Source organism: Gorilla gorilla, chromosome 6 (assembly GCF_029281585.2).
Source record: "Gorilla gorilla gorilla isolate KB3781 chromosome 6, NHGRI_mGorGor1-v2.1_pri, whole genome shotgun sequence".
In the NCBI taxonomy this organism is placed as follows: domain Eukaryota; kingdom Metazoa; phylum Chordata; class Mammalia; order Primates; family Hominidae; genus Gorilla; species Gorilla gorilla.
Window position 1 is genome coordinate 167,471,303 of NC_073230.2, and position 6,317 is coordinate 167,477,619.

The 6,317-nt window shown below is 52.7% G+C and overlaps 1 pseudogene; it reads right to left on the reverse strand.

The window, feature by feature from the left end:
- Window positions 1-1,353: 1,353 nt before the first annotated feature.
- On the reverse strand, window positions 1,354-4,691 carry LOC129523933 (basic proline-rich protein-like; annotated as a pseudogene).
- Between the last annotated feature and the right edge of the window lie 1,626 nt (window positions 4,692-6,317).

Here is a 6,317-nt window from a genome sequence, read left to right on the forward strand (position 1 = left end):
GGAAAGGTGGTGGTGATTTTGACAGTGGATGTGTTGTTGAAGAAAGTGGTGATTGATACGGTGATGGTAGTGGTTACTGTGGTGGTGCTGGAGGGCGGTTGTAGAGATGATGTTAAAGGTGGTGATGGCAATGGTGGTGAAGCTGGTGGTGACACAGATGGTCATGGTGGTAGTGGTGGAGCTGGTGGTGATGGAAGTGGTCGTGGTGGTTGATATGGTTTGGATCTGTGTCCCCACCCAAATCTTATGTGGAATTGAAATCCCCAGTGTTGGAGGTGGGGCCTGGTGGGAGGTAATTGAATCATGGGGGCAGATTTCCCCCTTTGGTGCTGTTCTCATGATAGAGTTCTTACGAGATCTGGTTGTTTAAAAGTGTGTAGCACCTCCTGCTTCTCTCTCTCTTCCTCCTGCTCTGGCCATGTAAGATGTGCCTGCTTCCCCTTCACCTTCGACCGTAATTGCAAATTTCCTGAGGCCTCTCCAGCCATGTTTCCTGCACAGCCTACAGAACCATCAGCCAATTAAACCTCTTTTCTTTATAAATTACTCAGTCTCAGGGGTTTATGGCAGTGCGAGAATGGACTAATACAGTGGTGGTGGTGGAGGTGGAAGTGGAGGTGTTAGTGGTGATGAAGCTAGTGGTGGTAGAGATGGTGATAGTGGTGGTCATGGTGGTGGAGGTGGAGCTGGTGATGATGGAGGTGGAGCTGTTAGTGGTGGTGACGCTGGTGGTGGTGGAGGTGGTTGTGGTGGTGGAGGTGTTAGTGGTGATGAAGCTGGTGGTGGTGGAGGAGGTTGTGGTGGTGCAGGTGTTAGTGGTGATGAAGCTGGTGGTGGTGGAGGAGGTTGTGGTGGTGCAGGTGTTAGTGGTGGTAAAGCTGGTGGTGGTGGAGGTGGTTATGGTGGTGGTGGAGGTGTTAGTGGTGGTGGAGGTGTTAGTGGTGATGAAGCTGGTGGTGGTGGAGGAGGTTGTGGTGGTGCAGGTGTTAGTGGTGGTAAAGCTGGTGGTGGTGGAGGTGGTTATGGTGGTGGTGGAGGTGTTAGTGGTGGTGGAGGTGTTAGTGGTGATGAAGCTGGTGGTGGTGGAGGAGGTTGTGGTGGTGCAGGTGTTAGTGGTGATGAAGCTGGTGGTGGTGGAGGTGGTTGTGGTGGTGGAGGTGTTAGTGGTGGTAAAGCTGGTGGTGGTGGAGGTGGAGCTGTTAGTGGTGATGAAGCTGGTGGTGGTGGTGGAGGTGGTTACGGTGGTGGTGGAGGTGGAGCTGTTAGTGATGGTAAAGCTGGTGGTGGTGGAGGTGGTTATGATGGTGGTGGGGGTGTTAGTGGTGATGAAGCTGGTGGTGGTGGTGGAGGTGGTTATGATGGTGGTGGGGGTGTTAGTGGTGATGAAGCTGGTGGTGGTGGTGGAGGTGGTTACGGTGGTGGTGGAGGTGGAGCTGTTAGTGATGGTAAAGCTGGTGGTGGTGGAGGTGGTTATGATGGTGGTGGGGGTGTTAGTGGTGATGAAGCTGGTGGTGGTGGTGGAGGTGGTTATGGAGGTGGAGGTGTTAGTGGTGGTGACGCTGGTGGTGGTGGAGGTGGTTGTGGTGGTGGAGGTGTTAGTGGTGGTAAAGCTGGTGATGGTGGAGGTGGTTATGGTGGTGGTGGGGGTGTTAGTGGTGATGAAGCTGGTGGTGGAGGTGGTTATGGTGGTGGTGGTGGAGGTGAAGCTGTTAGTGATGGTAAAGCTGGTGGTGGTGGAGGTGGTAGTAGAGGTGGTGATGGTGGTTATGGTGCTGGTGGTGGAGGTGGTAGTAGAGGTGTTGACGGTTACGGTGATGGTGGTGGAGGTGGTAGTAGAGGTGGTGATGGTGGTTATGGTGGTGGTGGTGGAGGTGGTAGTAGAGGTGGTGACGGTGGTGGTGGTGGTGGAGGTGGTAGTAGAGGTGGTGATGGTGGTTATGGTGATGGTGGTGGAGGTGGTAGTAGAGGTGGTGACGGTGGTGGTGGTGGTGGAGGTGGTAGTAGAGGTGGTGATGGTGGTGGTGGTGGTGGACGTGGTAGTAGAGGTGGTGACGGTGGTTATGGTGGTGGTGGTGGAGGTGGTAGTGGAGGTGGTGATGGTGGTGACGGTGGTGGTGGTGGTGGAGGTGGTAGTAGAGGTGGTGACGGTGGTTATGGTGGTGGTGGTGAGGTGGTAGTAGAGGTGGTGACGGTGGTTATGGTGATGGTGGTGGAGGTGGTAGAGGTGGTGACGGTGGTGACGGTGGTGGTGGTGGTGGAGGTGGTAGTAGAGGTGGTGACGGTGGTGGTGGTGGTGGAGGTGGTGGTAGAGGTGGTGATGGTGGTTATGGTGGTGGTGGTGGAGGTGGTAGTAGAGGTGGTGACGGTGGTGACGGTGGTGGTGGTGGTGGAGGTGGTAGTAGAGGTGGTGACGGTGGTGACGGTGGTGGTGGTGGTGGAGGTGGTGGTAGAGGTGGTGACGGTGGTGGTGGTGGTGGAGGTGGTAGTAGAGGTGGTGATGGTAGTTATGGTGGTGGTGGTGGAGGTGGTAGTAGAGGTGGTGATGGTGGTTATGGTGATGGTGGTGGAGGTGGTAGTAGAGGTGGTGATGGTGGTTATGGTGGTGGTGGTGGAGGTGGTGGTAGAGGTGGTGACGGTGGTGGTGGTGGTGGAGGTGGTAGTAGAGGTGGTGATGGTAGTTATGGTGGTGGTGGTGGAGGTGGTGGTAGAGGTGGTGATGGTGGTTATGGTGATGGTGGTGGAGGTGGTAGTAGAGGTGGTGATGGTGGTTATGGTGGTGGTGGTGGAGGTGGTAGTAGAGGTGGTGATGGTGGTTGTGGTGGTGGTGGAGGTGGTAGTAGAGGTGGTGATGTTGGTTATGGTGGTGGTGGTGGAGGTGGTAGTAGAGGTGGTGATGGTGGTTATGGTGGTGGTGGTGGAGGTGGTAGTAGAGGTGGTGATGGTGGTTATGGTGATGGTGGTGAAGTTGTAACAGAGGTGGAGCTGGTGGTGATGGAAGTGTCAGTGGTGGTGATGCTTCTGTCTGCACACCCCCTTTCCCATTTAGGCAAACAGCACTGCCATTTTTATCTGTGGGACTTCTGCCCTTGAACCCTTTTCCCTCAGGACAGGCCACCTGGTAAAGGCTCATGGCATATGCAGGCCAGCAAATGCTCTCTCCCTAGGATGTGAGTCATGCGTGGAGTGACACAGGAGGAGATGACCAGAGCTGCCTCAGGCCTGCAGCAGCACCCAGGCCTACCTGTATTAGTTCGTTCTCACACTGCTATAAAGAAATACCCGAGACTGGGCAATCTATAAAGAAGAGGTTTAATTGACCAGCAGTTCCTCAGGCTATACAGGAAGCAAGGTGGCCTGTGCTTCTGGGGAGGCCTCGGGAAACTTATAATCATGGCGGGAGATGAAGGGGGGAGCAGGCACGTCTTACATGGCTGGAGCAGGAGGAAAAGAGAGACAGGGGAGGTGCCACACACTTTAAAACAACCAGATCTCACAAGAACTCACTGCTGCCAAGACCACACCAAGGCGGATGGTGTTAAATCATGATAATCCACCCGCACGATCCAGTCACTTCCCACCAGGTCCCACCTCCAACAGTGGGGATTGTAATTCAACATGAGATTTGGGTGGGGACACAGATCCAAACCGCGTCACTGCCAATGAGTGCCGAGGCCTGAGTCCCATGCTCAGGTCTGCATCTGCATCTTTTCCTGACTCTGGGGGCTCCCTACCTTCCAATAAAGTCTTTTGTGGGCCCAGTTGCCAGACCCTTTCAGTCACCTGCATTGAGAGACTTGGTGACCTATGTAAGTCGGCAGGCCTCAGTCTTACTGTTATTAATAAACAGTCCAGCCATTGGTCATAAGAAAAATATCTAACTCCATAAAGCACTGACTAGGTGCCAGTGATTATGACAATAGTTAGGCACCATTCTCATTCGCATTCCACACATGAGGACACCAAGGCTGAGGTCTAAATCATCTTCCCAAGACCCCCACAGCCAGTAAGTGCTGGGTTCAGGGTTCAAATCCACTCGGTCTCACTCCAGAGTTCAAGGTCCCATTCTTGCCATCCCAATTCACCGAATTCTCCATTTGTGGATTCTATTAGCCTGAAGCCAGCACTTCTGAGGCCTCCTAACCCTAGCTGGGAGGGCAGCCAGCCCACTCAGCGGGGAGGTGACTGGCTATTATTCAGGGTGTGGGTGCAGAGGTGTCTGGCATCCGAGGCACTTTGTTGCTTCTTTTACTGAGGCAGAGGGAGGGAGAAGCAACATGTGATAATCTCACCTCACCAGCATTGCAACTTAGCAAAAGTCATACTCTCCCGGAACACTGGTTAATGAATCTGCTGGAAGACATCTTATTCTATGGGACTTTCTCAGAATGTTCTAGACGGTACTCACAGGTCTCCCGGCAAAGCAATAGAAAAACCAAGCCAGAGTCTTGGGAGTTGCCCCAACTCCTGGCCATTCACACCAACATCTGTGCCTCCCCAGGGGGCTGGCCACTGCCCAGTTCACTCCATGCCTGCTATACCCACAAGCCACTAAGCCTGAGGAGGAGAACATCTGGCCTGCCTGGAAGCAGGCTCTTCCCCAGACCAGGGGCAAACACCGTGGAGCTTCCCGTCAGCTCTCCAGCCGGCTCTGCTCTCAGCGGGTTGGAGGCAACAACCTGTGGCCGGAACATGGCCTGATGTGCCAGCCTCCCAAGTAGCTGGGACTACAGGCATGTGCCACCACACCCAGCTAATTTTTGTATTTTTTTTGTAGAGATGGGGTTTCACCATGTTGCCCAGGCTGGTAACTTCTGAGCTCTAGCAATCTGCCTGTCTTGGCCTCCCAAAGTGCTGGGATTATAGAAACGCGCCACCGCACCGGCCTATTATTTATATTTGATATAGCATTTAACAGAAATTTGTTATGTGATAATTTTTCACCTTTTGCTAAGTTGAAATGTTTTATTTTATTTTTTTGAGATGGAGTCTCGCTCTGTCGCCCAGGCTGGAGTGCGGTGGCACAATCTCGGCTCACTGCAAGCTCCGCCTCTCGGGTTCACTCCATTCTCCTGCCTCAGTCTCCCAAGTAGCTGGGACTACAGGCGCCCGCCACCAAGCCCTGCTAATTTTTTTGTATTTTTAGTAGAGACGGGGTTTCACCATGTTAGCCAGGATGGTCTCTATCTCCTGACCTCATGATCCGCCCGCCTCGGCCTCCCAAAGTGCTGGGATTACAGGCGTGAGCCACCGCGCCCGGCCAAAATGTTTTATTTTTAAAAACAATCTGTTAGAGACACAAACTAAGGTATTTGTGGGTCAGATTAGGTAAAGTCTGGGATTTGCTATAAAATATTCTAGCAACAAAAACAACAAAAGGTGAAGATCAATGAGATTGGTTGTACTATTTTCTCTAATTTTAAAAATATATTTAAACATAAGCCAGGCACAGTGGCTCACGCTTGTAATCACAGCACTTTGGGAGGCCGAGGTGGGTGGACCGTGTGAGTCCACGAGTTTGAACCAGCCTGGGCAATGTGGCAAAACCCTGACCAAAAAATACAAAAATTAGCCGGGTGTGGTGACACGCACCTATAGTCCCAGCCACCTGGGAGGCTAAGGCAGGAGGATCACTTGAGTCCAGGAAGCCAAGGCTGCAGTGGGCTGAGATCACGCCACCGCACTGGATGACAGAGCAAGACCCTGTCTCAAAAAAAACCTAATTTTTCTGAATACAAGATCGACATAGATTTTTAACTTTTCTAGGCTGGGCGCAGTGGCTCATGCCTGTAATCCTAGCACTTTGGGAGACCAAGGTGGGAGGATCATTTGAGCCCAGGAGTTCAAGACCAGCCTGGGCAACATGATGAAAACCCATCTCTATAAGAAGTACAGGCCAGGTGCGGTGGCTCACGCCTGTAATCCCAACACTTTGGGAGCCTGAGGCGGGTGGATTACATAAGGTCAGGAGTTCAAGACCAGCCTGACCAATATGGTGAAACCCCTGTCTCTACTAAAAAAAATACAAAAATTAGCCAGGCATGGTGGTGTGCGCCTGCAGTCCCAGCTACTTGGGAGGCTGAGACAAGATAATCACTTGAACCCATGAGGCAGAGGTTGCAGTGAGCTGAGATCACGCCACTGCACTCTGGCCTGGGGTGACAGAGCAAGACTTCGTCTCAAAAAAACCAAAAAAGTATAAAAATTAGGCCGGGCTCAATGGCTCACACCTGTAATCCTAGCACTTTGGGAGGCCGTGGCAGGTGGATCACCTGAGGTCAGGAGTTTGAGACCAGCCTGACCAACCTGGGGAAACCCTG